The sequence below is a fragment of the Lepisma saccharinum genome, chromosome 26 (assembly GCF_977018435.1).
Source record: "Lepisma saccharinum chromosome 26, izLepSacc3.1, whole genome shotgun sequence".
Classification (NCBI taxonomy): Eukaryota; Metazoa; Arthropoda; class Insecta; order Zygentoma; family Lepismatidae; genus Lepisma; species Lepisma saccharinum.
In genome coordinates, this window is record NC_139254.1 from 12,784,143 (window position 1) to 12,807,613 (window position 23,471).

General features: G+C 39.6%; 1 long non-coding RNA gene across 1 annotated transcript; it reads right to left on the reverse strand.

Moving 5' to 3' along the window:
• Window positions 1-6,380: 6,380 nt before the first annotated feature.
• LOC145979424 (uncharacterized) lies at window positions 6,381-22,396 on the reverse strand. The gene is made up of 3 exons (XR_014440782.1): window positions 22,248-22,396; window positions 21,698-21,767; window positions 6,381-6,511 (listed from the first exon to the last, which is right to left on the reverse strand). It is a non-coding gene; the product is annotated as an uncharacterized LOC145979424 (long non-coding RNA).
• Window positions 22,397-23,471: the final 1,075 nt, after the last annotated feature.

Sequence of the window (23,471 nt, forward strand, 5' to 3'; positions counted from 1 at the left end):
CAATAATAATTAAATTCGAATAAAATATATTTAATTAGGTAGTAATTATTATTATTTCATTTACTGTTGTTATCGAAGTATTTCAATGTTTATAATTAATGTAAGATTCATTTAAACCTGGAGAAGTCTTTTCAAAAACGAAGCTGATGGTATATTATTATAAAATATAATATGATTATATTATTTTATTGGAACTTGAAATAGAAGAAGAAGGCAAGTTAAGCTACCTTGATATATTGATGAAAAGGAAGAGAGGAGAAGAAATTGAAACCGCTTGGCATCAGAAGAAGTGTGCAGCAGGGGTTTTCTGCCACAAAAGAAGTGATGTAAGTGAGGTGACAAAAAGAAATTTCATAAAGAATATGGAGGACAGAATAACGAAATATGTGCGAAGGAATGTGAAAAAGAAGGCAAAATAAATAGCCTATGGAAACAGCTGGAAAAGAATGGCTATGAGAAGCAGGATAGACTAGACATAAACAGAAGAAGGAAGAAAAGAGGAAGGGGAGAATTGGAAGAGAAAGAAAAAGATGAAGAAAAAGAGAGAAGGTTTGGAATAAGGAGTATGGGGAAGACCACGGAAAAGATATGCAAAGTGCTTAGGAAAGCGGGCATTAAAACTTACAGGAAGGGAGGAAGAAGCATCTTAGGAATAGCGAAGAATGCAAACAAGAAAAAGGAAAACAGAGAAGAGGAAGAGGAAGGGATTATCTAGGAAGTAAAATGTAAAGAATGTCAAAGTGTGTACATAGGAGAAACAAAAAAGAGACTGAAAGATAGGTTGAAACAACATAGGGATGATGTACGACTTAAGAGAGAGAGAAATGCGATATTTAAACACACGAGAGAAACAGGACATGATATAGAGTGGGATGAGGCTAAGCAGATAGGAAGGGAGAAGAGAATGCTAGTGAGAAAATGGAAGGAAGCCAAGGAAATAAAGAAGAAAGGTGAAGAAGACACAATGAACTGGAATGGAGGACTGAAGTTAAACAAAGAATGGAAGAAAGTGTTAGAAAGAGTGGAAAGGACAAGAGAGAAAGAGGAGAGGAGAAGGGAGAAAAATGAAGGAAAAAGAGCGTGAGATATTCAATATGAATATCTCTTCACATTCTATATGAAAGTAATTATGTTTAGCCTTTTAGGTGAAAGTACAGTTGGAAAGTGAAAGCCACCTGCTAGAAAGTTCCTAACAACTTTCTAATAGTCTGGAGGGAGTAAAGTTTGTGTATATATAATGCCCTTTTTGTGTATCTTGTTACTTTTGTACTTGATACAGAGTCTGATGAAGACCTTGCAAGAAGGTTGAAACGTTACGTTTAGTTTATGTTTTTAATAAAATAAATTACTGCCTTGGTCAGCATATTTATATTTTTTTAATTGTCAGTTTCGAGCGCCCGGTAGTTTACGAACGCGGCGCAGCGGCAGTTGTTGTCAGGCAGGCAGATCGGTCCCGCACTGCCAGGGCGTTGGAGAGGAAATACAACGTCTTACCACTTCCAAAACATAGGATGACCGGGCATGCGCACCCTGCCACCCACCACCATGGTTAGCTTCTCAAGGCGTTGTATTTCTTCCCAACGGTTTGGCTTTTATTCACCCCGCGTTCCGCGTTGTTTTGCTCGTGATTGTTGTGCATTATTTTTTAAACGTGTGGTGTGAAGTAATGTGATTATTTTAAGATGGAGAATAGTGAAAGTCTTGTGCAAAACTATTTAAATTATTCCTTTTCTTCGCTTTCGTATTCAGAGAAGAAACAAGTGATTGACAATGGTCGACCATGTCCGAATCTCACGATGTCAACAGATGTTAAAGGAAAAAGTGGTGCTGGAGAAGGTTTTGAGAGACATTTTCGAAAAGAACTCTATGAAAAATCAGACTGGCTTTGCGGGTGTGATGTGGTGAATAAATTTTACTGTTGAACATGTTTATTATTCTTACGGGAGTGCGGGATCCCGAAAAGTCGGCACCGGGATCGGGAAAAAAAATTCCTGTCCCGATCCCGACTTCGGGTAATGACTTCCCGACTTTTTCGGGATCCCGAACAGTCGGGAAATACCGAATGATAATTGTAAAAAGTTGTTAATTCTCGATGTTTTCGGCATTGCAAATGTCTGGAACTTATCGGAAATTCTTAGTTTTTGTATCAGAAATGCAAAAACAATCACTTAAGGTGAAAATGACGTGTAGAATTCGATTTTTCAAGAGCTTCGGAAAATTTCGAACATTTCCCGTCCCGAAAATTTCCCGACTTTGTCGGGAAATTGAGAATTTTTCCCGTCCCGAATGTCGGGATTTAAAAAATATCCCGTCCCGACTTTCGACTAAACAAGGTGTTTGGAATTATCAAGGGTATGCGGAAACTTCCTCCCCTATCGAAAATCCTGGACACGCCACTGAGGAAGATATAGGGGGGAAATGAAAGACTTCTTTCTTTTATGAAAAATGTCCCGGCATTTTGTTGCTTTAAAAGTCTGGTCACGTTATCTTAAGCACCAAACCTGGATCGTGAAAAGGAACCAGGACATAATTGTATATGGGCTTCTCCTGCCTCTCCAACATGGTGGCCATAATCTTAGCGGCGCCTTCCTTCACCTGCATCAAGCCATCGAACATGGACCCCGTTGAATCGAAGACGAAGGCAAGGGTGGCAGCCCCCTCGGAGATCTCGCTCTCCTCCTGCGCACACCCGCACCCCACCAGGAACAGCAGAGACAACACCAAGGGTAAAAACACAGTGCGGCACAAGGACCCTTGCTAATCGAAAGAAGCCCGGTGAAGCCATAAAAATGTCAGGATATAATGAATGAACCAGATGTCGGACAGGCACCTCGAACAAGCCTCTCCCACTCAAACTGGTCCCCCCATTCTTTCCGTTGAGCGGAACTCTGTCAAAAGAAACTGGGAAAATGAGGAGGGTGTCTTCTACGAAGGGGAGAAGTGCCCTTGAGTGGACCAATCGCAGAACCTTCTACTTGAAACAAGAGACCCAAGATCAAACCGTGTTTGATCCTGGGAACATCTTGCGATGAGCGGGGCTCCACCATGTTTTTCCCCATTTGACTCCATGGTTTTGAATTGCCGGAAACTTGTCCCTGCGAGTTTCTGACAATTAGCGATGAGGGATGTGCTTCACTGTGTTTTTACCCTTAGAGGGAAATATCGTGCGTACTGAAAGTCGTGATCAACATGTTACAAGAAGGAAGTATACTGTACAAAAAAGAATCTAATATATGCCTGTTAAAGTACATACCTTTATTAGTCTTCAACATAATCACCATCTAAATCGACACATTTTTGCCAACGTTCTGGAAGTTTGAAAATTCCTCTGTTGTAGAACTCAGTTCGGGCACGTCTGAGTATTCTCCTAACGGCAAGTTCCACTTCCCTGTTGGTGTCATATCTGTTTTCCCGCATGAGTTCTTTCAGAAAAGAAAACAAGTGAAAGTCAGAAGGAGCCAGATCTGGACTGTAGGGAGGATGTCGAAGGAGTTCCCACCCAAATCTGGCAACTTCATCCCTCGTTAGCTGTGCTGTGTGCGGCTTGGCATTGTCGTGTTGGAGGATAACACTATCCCTGCCAGGACGTTTTTCACGAATAGCACGACGAAGTTTTCTCAAAGTGCGCACGTAGTGAGATGCATTGATTGTTTCCCCAGGAGTGAGAAAGTCCACGAGAAGAACACCCTCCGAATCCCAGAAGACAGTTCCCATTACTTTGCCAGCTGATGACATTGTCCTCGGTTTCTTCTTTCTTGGTGATGTTTGATGTCGCCACTCCAGGCTTTGACGTTTACTCTCAGGCTCGTAGAGGTGGAAAATGGTTTCGTCTCCAGTAACCAAACACTTCAAGAAACCCTCGCCTCCATCCTCTGCTCGGTACCGCGCCAAAAGTTCCGTGCAAACATCTTTTCTGTTTCGTATTTGTGCCGCATTCAAATCCCTTGGCACCCATCTGCAACACACTTTGCGGTAACCCAGTACACCAATCATCTCCTGGATAGCACTGTGCCCTACTCCATCGATGTGTGAAAGTTTCCTAACCGAAACACTCCTGTTCCCCTGGATGATTTCCTGGACGCGAGCCACGTTCCTGTTGTTCGAGGCAGTTCTCGGGCGGCCTGTGCGAGGGAGATTACTGATGTCTGTGTTTCCACCTCTAAAATGTTTTATCCATCGCCTGATGCTACTGGCAGCCATACACTGATCACCATACACTTCCTGCAATCGGCGGTGGATATCTGATGCCGATGCACCTTCCTTCAACAGAAATTCAATTACTGCACGCTGGCGAAACGACGTGTCAAACGGAGCCATTACTCGCTACTCGCTAATGCGCATACGTACTGCGCCGATCACCCCACTTTCAAGTGTATGTTGTCACAATAGATGGTTCTAACTGTCTTATACAGCGCATCGCTCTACGTGAACATTTACGTCTAAAATAAAAAGTTGATCACGACTTTCAGTACGCACCATAGAAGCAAGGCCGCCCATGACGCACAAACAAACAAATTCCTCTCTATTAATTCCCAGACGAGAAGGAAGGATGACAAAAACAATTAATGAAGGCATCACTGTCGATTTCTTAGTGTGGGATGTCATGTCGCTTCTTGGTCTTAGTTTTTGATGTTTGCGAAATGTTTAATCATTAATCAATGGTGTTACGTTAATGATTTTTGAACAAGGATGTGCTGTCTGCAGGTGGGTTTAAGGGTGGCCAAAAATTATGTCATGGTGGACGTAGTGCTAGGGAACGGATTTTAAGGTGCAGTACCTTTCCAAAAATATAGCTGTTTTCATGCCGATCGTTTAAGATATGTATTGTAAAGTATGATATGTATAACTAAAATGAACACACTTTGTTGCATCTTTTAGCATACTGTCCCGATTAGCCATACTGTGTAAAAGTGAACTTAAAACACGAACTCAATCAATCAATCGTATTACATAGGAAATAAATCCGCTGTAGATGCTTTGGAACTTTCGTCGGCTTGAAAATACTTTATTTTTTTAAACATAGTAATATTGTCTAATAACAGTAATAAGATTTATCTACACTAAATTTCTAACTGAGCGTATTAGGAGGGGCACCTTGCGCACGCCTATGTTGTAGATAATCTTTGTTAATAAGGGCCCCAGGTTCGAATCCCCGCCCGGGCGTGGGTCTACTTTCCTTTCTTCAATTTCATCATATCATCACGCATTCTCATCTTTGCGATTAGCCATATGTGACAGATAAGCGAAGTAAAATAAACTACGTCTATTAATCAATTATTTTTAAAACTCTTTAATTCTTCTTTAGCATGCCACGTTTTTGTTAAAATTATATTACGATTTGTAAAATGACCAAATTCTAAAGGAGAACACGCAACTTTCTTTGTAGCGCATTGGTCAGAAAGTTTCAGGAATATGGATTTTCAAAATAAATTTTTTCACATGTACTTTGCCCACTTTTAAAAGTAGCGCGTTTTCAATTATGTTATTAATCATTAAAAGGATGCCTCAATACCATCTTGGAGAATGACAATTATTATTTTCCCTCTCCTAAAAGTAATAATATACTTTCGCTCTCTGAATCTCCCATATAAATGCTAGGGGCCGTCTGCTTCAGCCGAACTCACTGCTTCTCCTGTGACGTCACGCGTTCGTGCAAGATCGGCAATCTTCGGATGGCTTTACCTAATCTCTATGTACCTTGCAACAACATTACTTAACAAATTTGTTGACTGATGTAATTGTAAAGCCTGTAAATAATAATAATATAATATCGTTTGCTTAGTGTTCATGCATATGTCTTGTTTTGTTTGATGTTGGTTGTAGGTATGAAGATTACTAAGATACCCAAATATATAGTAACAGTTTGGTGCAGTTTAAAATTACTTGTCTTACATTTTTATAGTGGTAAATATTGCCTCACAATAAGAATTCACACTGTGAAGAACACTCAAATAACCATTTTTCATTCGTGAAATGTTGGTATCCCACCATCTTAAAAACTCAAAATAACTATATACGTATATTAATCTTATTAATATTAGACAAATAGTTGTTTGCTTATGGTTATTTTTATTTGAAGAAAACTGTTTTTCATGTAAGATGAAACATTTAATGTTATGAATTTTCCAGATAACTCATCTTCAAATGTCTGTTAAAAGTTGTGTAAAACTCATATTACGAGAAAAATGTCATATCTACATCCTAATCAGAACATCTTAAGCGTTTGATAGCGTTTGTTCATATACTCCATTTTACCCTACAATAGTACCAATGTAATAAATATCGAAAGTAAAACATTAATTGCTTGTAACTATATAAACATTTATTTCTTCTGTACAGTAGCACCTAGGATCTCATGAGGTGACTTCGGTGTTCAGTGAGGAACTCTCTCTGGTGTTCAGTGAGGAACTCTCTGTTGCAGAAGTCTTTGTTGCAGTAACTCTCTGTTGCAGTTAGTCTCTCTTACAATAAGTTTCTGTTGCAGGAACTCTCTGCTGACTCAATGCATGTCCTAATAAAAATGCAAGAACAACGAAATACACTCTAATCTCCTACACAGACTTCTAGCCTAAAAGTTATGTATGAACTTGCCTATTTATAGTAATTAACTTTAGGAAGCCAAATTTCATCGCATTTGCTACTGTAGTGGTCGCGTGGATCACAAAGGTGATCCACTCGTATATTTTCACGTGCTTCAGCAGGTTGGCAACACTCTTTACCTTGGCTCCTCTACTTTCCTGGAAAAGTTCAGGATGTTTGTGCAGCCGTTATTTGAAATATATCCAATGTTGATTTTTTATTAGAGCTCATATTTCATGGAACACAATAGTGTCACGCAAATATTGATGGTTAGTGTTTCTATGTATATAAGTACGCGTTTCTCAAATCTGTTATAAATATATGAATTGGGTGTGTCCCAGTGGCGGATCCAGAAGTCACAGTTGGGAGAGGCGAATTTCAGTCGGGTGCTGCACATCTCACCGAGTCTAACCTACACTTGCACTGTTTTGTAAAACAATATATTGTACTGTAAGAAAGGATAAAGTAGCGTTCCATGTTCTAGAAATTAGAGTATTTATTGTTTTGCAAAAATAGGGGTCCAGAGCTGCAATAAGTGGTTATTATTGTCTGTTGTTATCATAATTCCTCCCATTGCAACGGCAAACTCAACGGTCAGATATGAGGAGTAGAGTGGATTAAAAAAGAAGACAAACACCTATCCTCTCAAGGGGTCTAGGGTTCGATTTCCTTTTGAAGCACACCGCACGGTGATTTGGGTCCAAATTTAAACTGTAGGTGGTCCAGTTCCGATTGGCCTCTGAGTATAACATAAACTTAGATGAAGCTTTAAAAATTATTCTCGAACTAATTAAAGTTGGTGATAAAAGACAGAACATTTGAGTCTTTAGGGACAATAATAAATCCAAAAACCTGGCAATTGGGGGGAGGGCAATCGCCCCTATCCGCGCCTGGTGTGTCCAGACCACCAAAAACATATTTTTGAATTTCTTGGGATAGAAAATAACAAAAGTAAGATTCCAAGATACGTAATTTTGTTTGGTTTCATCACATCCAAATGTTATGCACTAGATTCAGGGTTTTCTGCCTCCTGTAATGTGATGAGTAAAATAAGTTATGATTTTGTTAAGTGAACCAGAATATTTCAAAAAGGGCATTCTCGATATAAACCCAGATAAATTTTGACAAACAATGGTCCACACGACCAATGACGGGAGTTTTCCCCACTCGACCACTGCAGTGTTAAGCTTTGACAAACCCTGAAATTTGAGGACTGAAGTACTGCAAGGTGGAATTTATTTCGGAGTTTCAACCGATGCACATAAAAATTATATTTGTAAACTAAATACTGTTACCTTACAAAATAACTGAAGCGTGCATGTGTTTTTGAATTCTTAATCAACATTCAACATGACCACTTTTGTTACTACGTCAATGGCGAATCCAGAAGAGCGTTGAGAGGGGCGAATTTCAGTCCGGTACCTCACCTCACCGATAATCAATTCTGAGCTACAATTACACTTTTCTATGTAAACAATATATGTTTCTATATACAGGAACCAATTGACTTCCATGTTTTAGAGATTAGAGTATTGTTTTGCAAATGTAGGGTCCAGATAGATAGTTTGTATATCGTTATCATAATTCCTCACATTGGTGCGGCCAACTGAACGATCAGATATGAGGAGCAAAGTTAATAAACAAAAGCCAAAGCCAGAAACTATTTATTCTCTTAAGGTATCTCGAGGTCGATCCCCTTCCCACTTTAAAATGTAGGTCCAGTCCCGATAAGCCTTCCTGTGCATAAAGTGGACTTACAACACCAACTCAATATATATGTGGGGGGTGTAGGCATATTGCACAATGGTTCGAAACCAATTTTAAACTTTAGATCCAGTTTTGTTTAGCCATGAGAATAAAATGAACTTAAACTTCGGGGAAAAAATGCTCGAGCCTGTTAAACTAGCTTGATCAGACAGAACATTTGAGTCTTCAAAAATATTAGGCAAAATCTTGGAACTTGGGGAGGGGAGATCGCCACTATTGCCCTCTCCGTGGATCGGAACCTACTGTACGTTCATACTGTTTGACTCATTGTTAAATGCACATTTTACATTCATACTACATCACACAAGAACTACAAAACTTACCTGTGTACGCTGCACTCCTTGTTCCTGGGTAGCTGCATAATTTGGAGCAGATCGCTGCCCTGACACTTTTTTTTTCCTTTTTATTTTTTTCCATGCTCCCGCGGAACTGGAGTTCCACTCTCTGAGGATTTCTCAGCCTTACATGTTCCCTCCCTGGCTTCTTGAGCCTCCCTCCCTCAGGACCTAAGTGTCTCCTGGACCCTTTAAGGCACAACTTGGCCCTTTAGTCCCCCGGGGCACTTTCAGGGTTCCCCTTGGCCCTTTTGAGAGCCCCTGAGACCCCTTTGAGCCCCCCAATCTCCCCTAGGGGGAAAACAACCACTGCGGAAAAGATCCTGGACAATGGAGGAGCCCAGATCGGAGGGGGACGTGCGGGTACCTCCATGCCTTCCGCCCTCCTTCCCTCCGTATCCCCCCTCCCCGTAGGAATGAGCCCCCCAGGACTCCTGGGCGCCCACGTTAAAGGCGCAATGTATCCGAATCGCCGTAGTGAACAACGAAAGGGACTAAAGAGGCCCACACACACGCACATACACACACATAAATACGCATGCACACACTCGCACACACACACACCAAAAATAAAATATAAACTACGAGCTACCAGGAACTAAGAGGGAACTTGAAGGGTGAACTACTTTACACATTAATGGGGTCTCCAGCCACCTCTAAGCAACTGGAGACCCATTTAAACTCTACGTGGTGGCTCCAGCCACCATACAGCAGCCGGAGACCACCCTTATTCATTATGGGGTCTCCAGCCGCCTCTAAGCAGCCGGAGACCCCCTTATACCTATGTGGTGGCTCCAGCCACCATACAGCAGCCCGAGACCACCCTTATTGACTATATGGTCTCCAGCCACCTCTAAGCAACCGGAGACCCCCTTATACTCTACGTGGTGGCTCCAGCCACCATACAGCAGCCGGAGACCACCCTTATTCACTATGGGGTCTCCAGCCACCTCTAAGCAGCCGGAGACTCCCTTCCTCACTAAAGTAAGCACAAAAACCCATATTCTACCTCAGAAATAGCGGTAGCACAGAAACTCTATGGTGTGTGGAGATAGTTTTAGTGTAACAGCATGTTTAGACCCAGCCTCTTCGCCATTCCCACTTGCCTCTTGGTGCCAATGCTTTTCCTAACCAAGAACAGATGCTAGAGACTGTCAAGACTGGAGGCCATGGACGCCTACAGGAAGGGGATACCTAAGTATACTTTCGGCTGACATTAGCATGATCTGGAAAGTCAAAAGTCCTGGGTTTGAAACAGATTTCATTTTATAATCATCATCATCTGCTTGCTTATCACAGCACGCTTTGACTCTAGGAGTCCTGGGTTCGAATCCTAGCCTGGGTATGGGTGTTCTTTGCGAGCGAATGAGTGAATGTAGTGTACAATATTTCATTGAGTAGGCCGCATGCAGAAAATATTTCAAGGGTGTCAAAATCGAAAAACTGCATCCTGAAGTTAGATATACTTACTGTATTAACATCGTGTTTACTTGCCATCAGAAGAAAGAGATAAATGAAGCGCTAGAGAATGAGAGGAAGGAAGTGAAAGAGAGAGACGAGAAGGAAATAAGAATGTGAAATAGAAAGAGAGAAAGAAAGACAAGAGAGAGAGAAGAAAAAGAAATAAGAATGTGAAATACAGAGAGAGAAAGAAAGGCAAAAGAGAGAGAAGAAAAAGAAATAAGAATGTGAAATAGAGAGATAGAAGAAAAGGAAATAAGAATGTGAAATAGAGAGAGGAAAAGATAGACAAGAGAGAGAGACGAAAGGGAAATAAGAGTGTGAAATAGAGAGAGAGAGAGAGAGAGAGAGAGAAAGAAGGAAAGAGATAAGAAAGAATTGAGAATGTAAAAATAAGGAGAGAAAGAAATAAGAATGTGAAATAGAGAGAGAAAGACGAGAGAGAGAGAGAGAAAGAAGGAAAGAGATAAGAAAGAATTGAGAATGTAAAAATAAGGAGAGAAAGAAATAAGAATGTGAAATAGAGAGAGAAAGACGAGAGAGAGAGAGAGAGAGAAGAAAAAGATAAGAATGTGAAATAGGGAGAAATAAAGACAAGAGAGAGAGAGACGAGAAAGAAATAAGATAGAGAAAGTGAGAGGAGAAAGAAATGAGAATGTGAAATAGAGAGAGAGAGAAAGACGAGAGAGAGACGAGAGAAAAGAAAGAAACAAAATAGAAAAGCGTGAGAAAGAAAATAGAAAAGCGTGAGAAAGAAAATAGAAATTTAGGCAGAGAGAGAGGGAGAAAGGAAAGGGCATAAGGTCGAAACAGAGACAGAATGAAAAAACCGACAGAAAATGGGAGGGGAAACACAAAAATGAATAGTCAACAAGAGAGGAAGTATACATGCAGGAGTATGTACTAAAACCGAGAAAAGGTCAAACTCTAGGAGGATACAAGGAAATAAAGTGGGGAAAGTTACAAGTAAAAGGAACGGACGAAGGGGTAGTAGACATTTCTTCCTTATTCCAATGAGTGAGGGGAGCTCCCTGTGGACACTCGTGAGTTCTTATGATGAACACAGTAACACACCATGTTCAAGAGTAGCGGAAGCTTCGTTGCCTGAAAGCAAAATCACTGGTCACGAACATTTTTTTCTTTTCACCATTAGCTTGCTCTGGATATCCTAGACCTAGAGTAAATTTCCTTTCATTTTTCTTGTTGCGTGTAACCAAAGAGTTGGAAACCCTGTAAACGTCCATGCCACAGCCTCATGATGACAAGAAAGAATTCAGGAAATCGAAATTTAAAACCTCGTAATGATAAAGGTGAGTGAGTAGTGCGGACAGGATGGATGCCATGCAAACAGCTACTTAAAACACACGGCAAACTATGCACGCAACCTAACAGCAACTCATCTAAAGCTATCCTAACTATCCAGTGCCTTCGACATCATTGTCATTTCGTATGAACCAATTCAATACTTCTCATTAGCTGTAAAATACTCAACTAATTGACGTATTTCTCTTGTAGCAAATGCTAATCCCGTAACCGAAACCTTAATTATTGTAATAATTCTATAATTCTGTCTTCGCGCATTCTGATTCCGTGTTTCTATTTACGGATCTTCTCTTAACTCTAACACCAAAGGAATTTCGTCACATGAAGCACAGTTTAGCTACATTTGCTGTCCTTGTGCAGTGTGCACCTAAGTAATATACACGTTTCCCTATTTTTTCTTATTTTTTTTTACCTAACCCTGGCGCCATTTCAAAGTATGTTTTGAACATACTTTATATACTTTACATACATATAATTATAATTATTTTTCAACCTAAGTAAGATTCATGTCGCTCTCTATCTTAATTCAATCTAATTCAAACTAATTCGACATGTTGCTTCTTTCTTCTTTATACGGCGCTATAACTAACTCTCTGTGAGTTTTAGCCAGCTCAACAATATTGTGCCACTGCTTTCTAACTTTGGCTTGTTGTCTCCGATTTGTAGCTTTCATTCTCCTCAACGTCTTATTCTACGTCAGCTTCCCATTTCTTTTTTGGTCTTCCTCTTAATCTAGATGCAAATGGTTTCCATTTTGTTATTTTAACTGTTCAAGCTTCCTCCATTCTTTCAATATGGCCTAACCAAGCTATCCTTCGAGATTTCACCTCTCTTACTATATTCCTAGTTGCATAGCTGCGCATTTTCCCTGCAAGTTACTGTCTAGTAAACCTGCCGATATCTATACCTATAGATTATTTACCAAGCTAGATACGGGTTGAAATTCTAACGTTGCCAATTTTCTTTCAGCATGTAACTGATATCCACGTTTACCGTAGATATACGTCTAGTAATCCTTAAAGTTTATAGTAATATTGTTCGACTGTGACCTAGATGTGTTTCAATTGAGTTACAACAAGTTGCTAATCGTATAACACATATTCTAAGTGTTCATAATGGTGGGAATTGATTGTGGAAGGTGTGACGTCATAATGAAGAATGGCTTCAGTACGAGCTAAAGACCTGTTGCATTTGCAACATGGACATCGCACCAAGAAAGTAATCTAGAGGAAGACTGTAAGCATGGCAACGAGAGGCAAAGAAGGAACACAGAGGCAGCCCGATCTCCCTTTCCAAGGGTTTATTAAGAGAAAGGAATGCCACCCGTGGTGGCAGAGTGGTTACGTACCATGCCTGGAAGCTAAAGGCCTAGGTTAAGACAATGATATTTCATTAAGTGATCATCCGTCCTTTTTTCAATTAATCTAGAGATCTAGAGATCAAATAAGGAAATTCCAGCTCAAGAAGGAGATGTAACATTAGGCAGGAGAAGAGTGACAGGAAAGACCAAGGTGAAAGAGAGCGTGGAGAGGAACACTGATAAATGGGAGGAAGGGCCGAAGGAAGATCATGAGCAAGAGGACAACGGATGGAAGAAATGACATGCAGGTGATTCTGGTGGATAAATTAACAAATAAAATAAATTTACCTTACACTTAAATGACATCGAGGCACACAGAAGAAAATCTTCTATCTCTTAATCTGTTGTTAGTAGGTCTCTGTGACGAAGAATCTCAAGAATCAAAGGGTTCTAGTTTCGAATCCTGGGTAAGCATAGATGTTCCCTTATGTGTAGGCTACCCTATTAATGTTCACTTCATTATATCGTCGCGGTTAGCATAACATCTTTGCTGACATAAATGATACGTAAATGGCATTTTTACAACAGACAGCACTTTGTACGGAAGCATTTCACGTAAAATTTTGGTTAGCATTTGTGATTGAGATGCGAAGGGTGGAGTAAACATGAGATAATGTATACAGCAAGGCTTTTATTTCATTAACAAATTTAATGGGGAAGAGATGACATTTAAGAGAGGAAATCGTTATTCAGTTCCTGAGATATCGTGTAAACAAACTGAAGCTCTTTACCTTTTTGTAATATCAAGAAACAACCACCTAACCTCGTATATATGGACCTATATATCTGTCCATGGGTCAGTGGCCCGTGTTTAAATTGAAATAACTGACGAATTCTTACGTAGGTATTGATTGATTTATTGATTGATTGAGTTGGTATTTTATGTCCACTTTATGCACAGTAAGGCTAATCGGGACTGGACCTACAGTTTAAAGTGCGATCGATCCGAACCACTATGTGCCTCCACCGGGTATCGAACGCTTCCGTAGTATAACTAGCGAAGTTCTGTATTTAAGCAACGCCATTGATTTGTGCCAAAAACCTTTTCGTATAAATAGGTTCTTCCTCTGTGTTGAATAGTTATTTTTATGTGAAGTGATACATTGTTTACATCGTACTTCGGCCGCCATTAGCTACATCTGCAGTTGTGACGTAGAGCTCACTTCTGATTGGTTATGTACGCGAGATACTAAGTAAACTAAAACAGATTCTATCTGTGAAATATGCAATATGGTATCAGAATGCTATAAGATTTCTTCACTTTACACAGTGTAATTTCGATCACAGCAAAAATGTTAAGAAAGATGCCATGGAAAATGTTTCCGTCTAAAGCGGGCCAAACACACACGCACGCATTGTACAAACCATGACCAAAGAGAGAAACTCCATTAAATGAAATAGTCAAGCAAACTAAGAAAGCATGAAAGAAAAGGGGCATAAGAAAATGTGTGGTCCAGTGGCTCGTGGTTTGTCACATTCAGTAGCCAGTTACTTTTGGATATCTAAGTCCTATCGGATCCTGTGTAAAGGAAGGACGTTGAGTTTGTTTCCCGTCTATTTCATCAATTTTCCATTCATCCTCATCGTCATGATTAACGTAGAGAGGTAAATAGAAAAAGACAACCAAAATACACAAAACCCGGTAGCGAAGCTATTTGAGTGAGGAACGCAGAATCTTCCCACCAAACATCGACATATTTTATATGAACCTAAAAAAGTATATGAGTATTAAAAAAATGTTTATCCTTGAACTTGTTATTTCTAACTCAGAAATTTTATTGTTGAATGTATTCTTTGATTCTATCTTGTCAAGTTTATTATAATTATTATGAATGAGTACAGTTCGAGATCTAATAAGAATATTTATGGAAGTGTAAACGAAGTTGTGATTACGGAAAGCATATTTAATTTCGTTAAGATCCCGTGCATGAGATTACAACTGTACTCAGCCTGTGTTAATTGTATTGCCACGCTTTCTTTACAGAACGCTGTAACTGGGTATCTTCTTGTTGCGTTCCTAAATAAATAAGTAAATATACCGTGTTCTAGTGCATATACGGACATGGGTGTTACTTTGTGTTCATTGGTTTCATATTATCATCATTCATCTTCATCGTCGCAATTAACATAAAAAGGTGAAAAACTAAACAAATTCGCTCCTTGCCCTTTCAAAAGTATTCCTAGATAGAATTCACAACTAGGTGGTTCTGTAAATGACAATATGCCCTTCCCCAGTGTAAACTGACCTTAAACATCTGTGTCTGTATTATTCAAAAACTTCTTGAGAAGAAACATTCACCACACTGAATGATATCTTATGTACGTGGGTGGAGATTAATAATACCTTGAAATGTATTCAGAAGCTTTGTAAAAACATTGTTGTATGAGGAAGCCTTTAGAATGTTAACTGCGCCTTATTTGGAAAGTTATGACAATGAGTAATTTAGAGATATAGTAGTTCAGAAGTATTGTTACAACTATCTTCGCTATGTAAAATGAACGGCTGTTAATACAATGCCTATAACTAGGAGAGAAAATTGGATTGTCTGAAGAGTATGAGATCTAAGAGTAGACTACTGTTCATAGAAAGAATATTAATAGACTTTGAGCCTGTTGGTGATATTTAAAATACATTGATTACTCAATTGTGGTTAGAAGACTAGAAGCGTATTAGTGTTCGTATGTAGACTGTTGTTCCGAAGTGCATACAGGCTTGTTGAAGCAACTACAACTATACTCCGTAGCGCAACAGCCATTGAGAGCCAAGGCCTGTCAGGCGGGTTTTCATTGGGTGACAAGTGGTCAGCGCATCTAGTCCCACCGCCGCTGTTTTCTGGCTTTCGAGATCTAAGCCCGCTACATCTTCTCTTCAAGAAACTCACCAATTGTTCTCACGTTGGGAGGCCAACGCCGAATTGTTTTGAGCTCCGACCGGAAATCGAACCGGGCCGCTGGCACATTCCCCATATCCCGTCCAAATAAATTAAGAAAGGTATTCACCTTACCCCGATAACCTTTTTCCAGCGTATGTTAGAAAATGTCGAGTGAATGAATGTATTGTATGTTCTGTGTGTGGAATGACAAGAATAACGCGATGCGAAGCCAGGTGCCTTAGGTTCGAGTCCTGGGTAAGAGCAAGAATGTGATTTTCTTATCGTTTGCTTCATCATTCGTCCTTGTTGTTGCGATTAACCTAGACTAGTGTTTCTCAACCGCCGGATCGCTAGAGGTTTATATTCGTCAACTAAGGTTCAAGTTACAGAAGCCCAATGACAGTACAATGTAATCGCTATAATTTTATTATTATTATTATTATTACTTATTTATAGTTATTAATAATTACTATTAAATTATAAACAATTAACATTTTCTCTTAACAATTTGGATGTAAATATTTGCTTGATATAAGTTAATTACATTAAACTTAACAATATTATATCAAGTACATTTAAGTTACGTTTTCATTTTTAGAACATGATTTCAATCCACATAATGTATTGACTAATTTAGCACTGTTGTTTGTTTCATTGTACAATTAGTGTAAAATGTTTACTGAACCAATGGGAATGGTTTGAACTCGTTAAACTCTCCCCTTATATTCAGTCATGTAATCGAACTATTACTCTTTATGATTATGCTATAATTTTTAGTCATATTTAATTTCAAGAGTACAGATTAATTAATGTATAATGTTTAAAAAATGGAAAGTATTTACAAGTATTTTTTTTTTTTTTTGGAATTGGGACGTAGACTTTTAAAGAAAGAATTTACCGGACGACGGTCTCTCAAAGGCTGACCTAGACAGGTAAAATAGAGACATAAAATAACGTAACCAAAATAGAATGTGGATAGTGTTTCCTACTCTCAACTGGCTCTTCTGACTGACACCACGAGTCACTGGAGGAATCGCTGGAACTGCTGGAGAAATGGAAAGGAGATCGAACTGCTTCCAGGCGACAGAGGACCGAGCAGTGTGAAGTGTAGACGAGAGAGTCGAGCGAGTTTCCATGCAACCACTACATCCCCTGCAACCCTTCCCCTAACGCAACTAACAGGGGACAGGGGGCGGCCTCCCCCGCCTCTCACGAACGCTAACAGAGGAAACCCGGATACCACCTGGATGGCGTGCAGGAGCCCCAAAAGGTTCATGCAAACGGGGCTCGTTAAAGGGTGGAAGTATGGAGTTTTCACCAACGAGTGCTTCCTCAGCAGCCGCTGGTGCCTAAGTCCCTCCCAGCTTGGTTACAAGTCCCTCCGCAGAGCTGGTTCTCCCCCCTCTGTAACCCTCCCCTGCCCTACCCTTTTCCCCTAAGGCTGAAGCGATCCTTGGAAAATGGACCCCAGTTTTTCTCGTGGCCTTAAGTAGGCTTTCTAACGATGGGGGATTTTTTGGTGCAAGGCAGTGATCTGTTTGCTAATTATGCTATATTCCCCCCTTTTTTATTATTGGAACCTGAAAGAAATTAATATACACTTAGACCTGTTGGGAGATGATTTAAAAAACAACGTAGACTTAACAGTTTCCTTAAGTTAAAAACATTTAACTAATAGACAGCGGCGGCGATTAGGGGGTGCGTGCGGGCAGTTCCCCCACTAATTTTCCCCCCGCACTATGGCCTCTTAAAGAAAACCTTGCCTACCAAGAGAAAGTAAACTGCCCTTGCTCCCAAACACAGTTTTGGCACCCAATCACCGCCACTGCTTACAGAAGAACTCCCAAAGATGGGGAAGTCCTCGAGTTGTGTGGACGAGGATAGACGTCCTGTCTGTCTAAGAAACCATTTCGCTAATGTCGTAGTCCCAGTCATCCATTAGGGTGCAACAACATTACAAGCATCAACCACGCAGACAAAGGGGTAAGGGGGGACTTTCAGGATGGCAGAACATTTTGCAAAAATACAACATTACTCTATCTCATTTAGTTGCACCCTGTATTGTAGGTTAGGTTTTTCATAATGTATTTCATAGAAGTCTCCCGCAGCTATGCGATTGATCTGCATGGTTGCTGCTTGTGCCACTTCTAGAAAAATCACTGTTCGGAAAGTTACTTCTTAAAAGTAAACTGACTTACAGCTCCAGTCACTTGCTTCAAAAAGTAACCGAGTTACATTTACTCATTTTGAAAAGTAATTCAGGGACAGCTAAGTTACTTTTACATTTTACACTTACGTTCAGCTGGAAATTTTTTTACTAACATATTACAAACAATGAATGATCATTAACGAAATAAAATAAATATGTGAAGTCTTACAAGTCTTTTATTTATGTCTTTGGTACATAATATATGTCTTCCTATTAGGACTGAGCCCAGTGGCGTGCCCAAGGGGGGTTGATGGGGGTTATAACCCCCCCCCTTTCGCCCAGTATTTCTGAAAAATAACGTCAAAGGTAGGAAAATATGACAAAATGAGGGCTGACTACCAAGAAAAGTATACATAACCCCTCCCTTTCGAAAATCCTGGGCACGCCACTGACTGAGCCGGTACCGATGTATCGGTTTAGTCGATACCAGAGGTATCGTTATTATCATGTTAGGCGATAGATGAGTATTTGCCGAACTTTGCACAAGAATAAAGACCATTGAATTAAATCGAATCAAATAGGGCCATCCAAACGTTACGCGTGAGACATTTTACACACAAATTTTAAGGTTATAGACAATGAATGGATGAAAAACATTAACAAAAATGTGTTACGTGTGTGACACTTTAAAAATTTAGCAAATTTTGACTTCATTTGTCTGTGAAGCATGTAGGCTGCAGATGCTAGTAACATTTCTTGGTGAAATGTACAAATTATATGCATTCACAAACATCTAAACCTTAACGCAATTAAAAAAAAAAAAAAGGTAAAGTGTTCCCCTGTGCATAGCACCACGCCATGAAGGCGTATAGGGGGTGTGGGGGTAACGCCCCACACTTTCTTGATCCAAAAAACAGTAATAATTTCCATATTTATTCATTTTGTTCGCCAAATCAAATTATCCCGAAAGTTGTGCAAAATTTGACATGTCCATTGATTTCGTAGCAATATTAATGTAAAAGTGGACTTTGTATTTACATAAAAGGTATTTGTATATTCTGATGTAATTGTTTAATGATTTTAAAGCAAAACTGGTGAAGATTTACTTATGATTGGAGTGTAATTTTCACACACTAATATTAATCAATATTTTGAACAGCTTTTAAATATTACAATTTTTAAGAACCGGTATAGGTGTTGGTGGGTATCGGTTAGAATATTGCTATCGGTTTGAAAGTGGTATCGGCTCAGCCCTACTTCATATAGTAATATTATTACAACAAATAAAAACATAACAACAAATAATGGAACAAAACAGTGAAGTCTTCATTGGATATGGCGGTTTTTATTAAAGCGAGGATGTTCTAAATTTATCATGCAACTAAGCCTATTGTTACCAGCCTTAACCGGAACAATCCTAGTACTTACCTGCTCCAGACATCACGTATGAAACGTGTAAACAACCTTTCTCGAGGAGACCGCACAAGATTACAAGTACGGTGTGATGCATAAGTATTACGAAGCTAATTGCCCGCCATATTTAGGCTTTTTGCTTTATGCAATGAAAGCCTTGAGAAAATTGAAACAAAACGCCAAAGAAACTGCTGAAAGCCCTGTGCCAGCATACGTACAAATCCAGCCGACCCATGTGGCGGAGTAGTTAGCACATCGCGCTACGACTGGTTCGAATCCTGGCCTGGGTATGGATATCTGTGAGTGTCCATTAATCAATTTCTTCATATCATAATTCAACCCCATCTTCGCAAATTACCCAAAGGTGGCACAAAAAGAGAAATAAAATAAAGCAATCAATCAGTCAATCAATCAATCCAGTCCCTGAAAAATAGTCGTTGACAATTTGCTGAGTAATACTTTGGCATTCTACTGTACACACTGTGTCTCGGGAAACTGCAGAGCAAAGTAACATAATGGTAATTATGAATGGGAGAAAACGAGTGGGAGGAGCAGAGTAGTGGGCGACGCTGCAAGCGGTTGGTAGCTGCAGCTGCTTCCCTCCTCCCCCCATGCATTCATTAACCCCACTGAGACGCTAATTAGTCGAGATCTCACAAGTTCTTTGTGAGTGTTCCTTCATCATATCATCATCGCAATTAGCCAAAGTAGCAAAGAAAGGAAGTGAAATAAACCAATCCGAATAATCAATCAAGCAGGTCCCGTCCTCAGGCCAGCTAACCGGACAGTCAGAGTGCGAAATCCCGGGGGGGGGGGGGGGGACAGGGGAATCCCCCCACCAAACTTTTCCGTGGGGGAGAGTTTTTGTTCTAACAACAAACATAAACAATTAGTTTGGGAATGAAATACTTCGGGAGTCAAACACACTTTACTGGAATAATATCGAAAACATTCGCAAAGAACGGACAACAAAGAGCCTCATCTCTAAGGATACTGCACCAAGCAATCCCCAGAACACTGAAATTAGTCCATCTTGTTATTTCCTCTCGCTTTCTCATCGTCTTTCTTAAGCTACCTCGAAGTACATAAATTTATTAAGAAAACACGCAATAGCATTTAGATATGAATTTTGTATGGGAAACCACTATCTTCTTAATGTCTCTCAATTTTTTCCCTCCTTCGTTAGTCACGCTTATCATTGTTGATGTTCATAGCATTAGTGGTGTATTAAAATCTTGAATTTGCAATCGAATTTTAAATGAAGGATAGTCAAAATAATGTATTGTATATTTTATAATATAATTTGATTATTTAATAATTGACACATATTTAGTGTTTATAATATATATTGTGTGGAGTGTGTCTGTCTGTCTGGTCCTTCCCCCCCCCACCAATTTGCAGTGATTTCGCACCCTGCGGACAGTCACCCGTACCGAAGCTCGACCCGGGTGCAGAGAAGGAGGACAACAGCCCAGAAAAGTTCTCTGCTCCGGTTGCTGTGCTCACCCACTCATCCTAACTCATCTCTCATAAGTTGCATCGTAAGTGGAGTACTTATATCACATGCATCTCAAGCTGTAATGTGAACGTCCTGTTTGTTGTTGTTTTAGTGCATAGGGCCATTAGTTCGAATGCGTTGCGTATTATTACAAAAATAAACAAGTTTATGAACAAATTAAATGCTATACGTGAAATGTGAAGAGAATGTTACTGGAAAACTTAAAGGGGAGCGGTAGTCCTACAGGATTTCACTCTCTGTCCTGATTGGTCCCGTTGACCAATGAGCGGCGAGGCTGAGCACAGACATATGCATCATACTTCACAAAGTGCCAGAATATCTTGATGCTACGGAGGTTACATTTTGTAATGTACATCACAAGCAGCAAGAAATTAATTGTTAAGTTGGAGGTATTTTATGAGTTAATAATAATAATAATAATCCTTTGCGCAACAGCCCATGAAGGGCCTAGGCATACCTACCGACTGCCGGTCTCCCTCCCACGCTTTCCTTCGCCACCTCTAAGCGTGGAGATCTTCAACCAGTATTGGAATAGTCGGGGGGGTCAGCCCGACGTATCCCCAGCCGTTATAGTAGGTCGTCTCGACCGGATTACGCTCACTCATTCGGAGCTCCCCAATTTCCTCACGATGGTGGGTTGCCACCGGCCCTATACGTAGGCCGAATAAGTTCCGACCAGAGCCGGATTCGAACCTACGCCGTCCCGCAGCGAACGATCTCAAGACGAGTGAACGCCTTAACCCGCTCGACTACGGAGGACGACATTTTATGAGTTGCCAGCCGAAAATGATATGGACATGTATTGAATGTGCAATTTATATTGAAGGTATGCTAAATGTCTCTCGTTTAATCAAAGCAATGATATTTTGGGATGTTATTAACGACTTAATGATAAGTGATATGAATTCATGAACTCACCAACCCTTCCTGGTGATTCCACTTGCGAAGCACAGCATTTCTCTCCTGTCCCTGCGTCACCGTGTTGCCTCTGAAGGTACAAGTAAGACACAAATAATCCATGCTGTAATGTTATTTATTAAGAACTAGAGTAAAATACAACTGGAAGCTTCTCATCAGGGTAGCCTCCAGTTACCTTCCACACTGTTAAAAACGAGACATACTGCAGGAAATGTCACCAATTGCTTCAATCTACAGGCATCTATTACGCTCAAGTGCAAGTCTGGATTGGTACTCTAAGATGTTTATCTGCCGCAACAACTCAATGTCGCAATATTACCAGGAACTGTACTTTTCGCTAACTGAATCATACAATCAAACCGTCATGTCTGGTTTGACTCCTCACTGAATTATAGGTGAAATTAGATTGTCCCAACAAGGCTAAAGTGAAAATTCCTAGTTGAGAGTCTTGGGGCTATCTGGGGGTAATGCTAATAAGGTTTAACATGGCAATTTTATGGTTTGTATAAATTTTCATTGCTGTATATAAATAGAGAGAAAGAATTCTCACCTACTGCTTGCACAGTACTCCTCTTCTTAGGTGCCGATGCCTGGATTCTCTTCTCCAATTTCATTGGCTTAGGAGACGTGGTGAAGTCCAATCGTAGTCGAACTTCCGTGTTTCCTCAGGCTGTCTTGTCGAAGTCTTCAAAGCGTGGCGAGACCTTATCTGTGAAACAAAAATGTATTCTTTTAGGACTCCTCAAGTCGTTTCACAACTTTAACTTATGCAAAATGGACCAGGACATATGTAAATGGTGCGTATATAAGAAAAAAACCATATCTGTATCGAGATTTTATGCATAAACATAAGGATAATGTTAACTGTAATTTCATCACTGATGTTAACAAAAAATAAACCAACAAAAAATTTAATAGGTATATCATTCCAAAGCTCAGAGGCAACAAAACAAAGGGTGCATTCAAGTGGTTTATTTTATTCTTCACTGCAATTTAAGATGGATGACATTCCAATAGTGATATTTACTATCTTTTGTACCCTGACACAAATTTCTTTCGAATTCATTCATAGAATTGAAAATCTGCATAAGGTGGTTGAACAGTGTTATTTTAAATGAACATGACGGAATTACCAGATTCAAAATGAAAAGTTATTAAAATAATTTATGCAAGGTACAGTGGGATCTACTAGTATTGCTCGGCAAATTGTCCATGACTATTTTCATTAATCTTTCTCTTACATCCTATGTGTTTTTAAGTGATGGATTTTATGTATGCATAATGCAGAAGTTGTCAACAGCTTGTTTTGAATTTTCTTTTAATTCTTGAAGCTCTTATTGGGTCAAATAAAGTGCACGAACATGGTGATGGACAATTTGCACGGTATTACTCATAGATCCCACTGTACAAGAGAGCCACAGTAAACTCAACAAAGTGTTCAATGAATTTTCCACACAATTGTATTGACAGATTTTCAGACCTTTGAACGTAATAGAAAAACTTTTAAAAGTTATGTTAAAAGACCTTCTCGATTGTTAAATGTAACAGAATATAAACAGCATTTTACACAGAAATAGCTTACCGTATACCGAACTCTCCCTTCCATTTTCGTTAAAACAACAAAATGACAAATGTACAATATATTTTATGATAAAATGTGTATGAACGAGCTTGTTATCATGTGAATCCTAACTTTCATAACAAACTTAGGTTTTAAAAATGAAATAGCAAAGTATACACTAATTTACATTAATTCATGATTTGTTCAAGAACA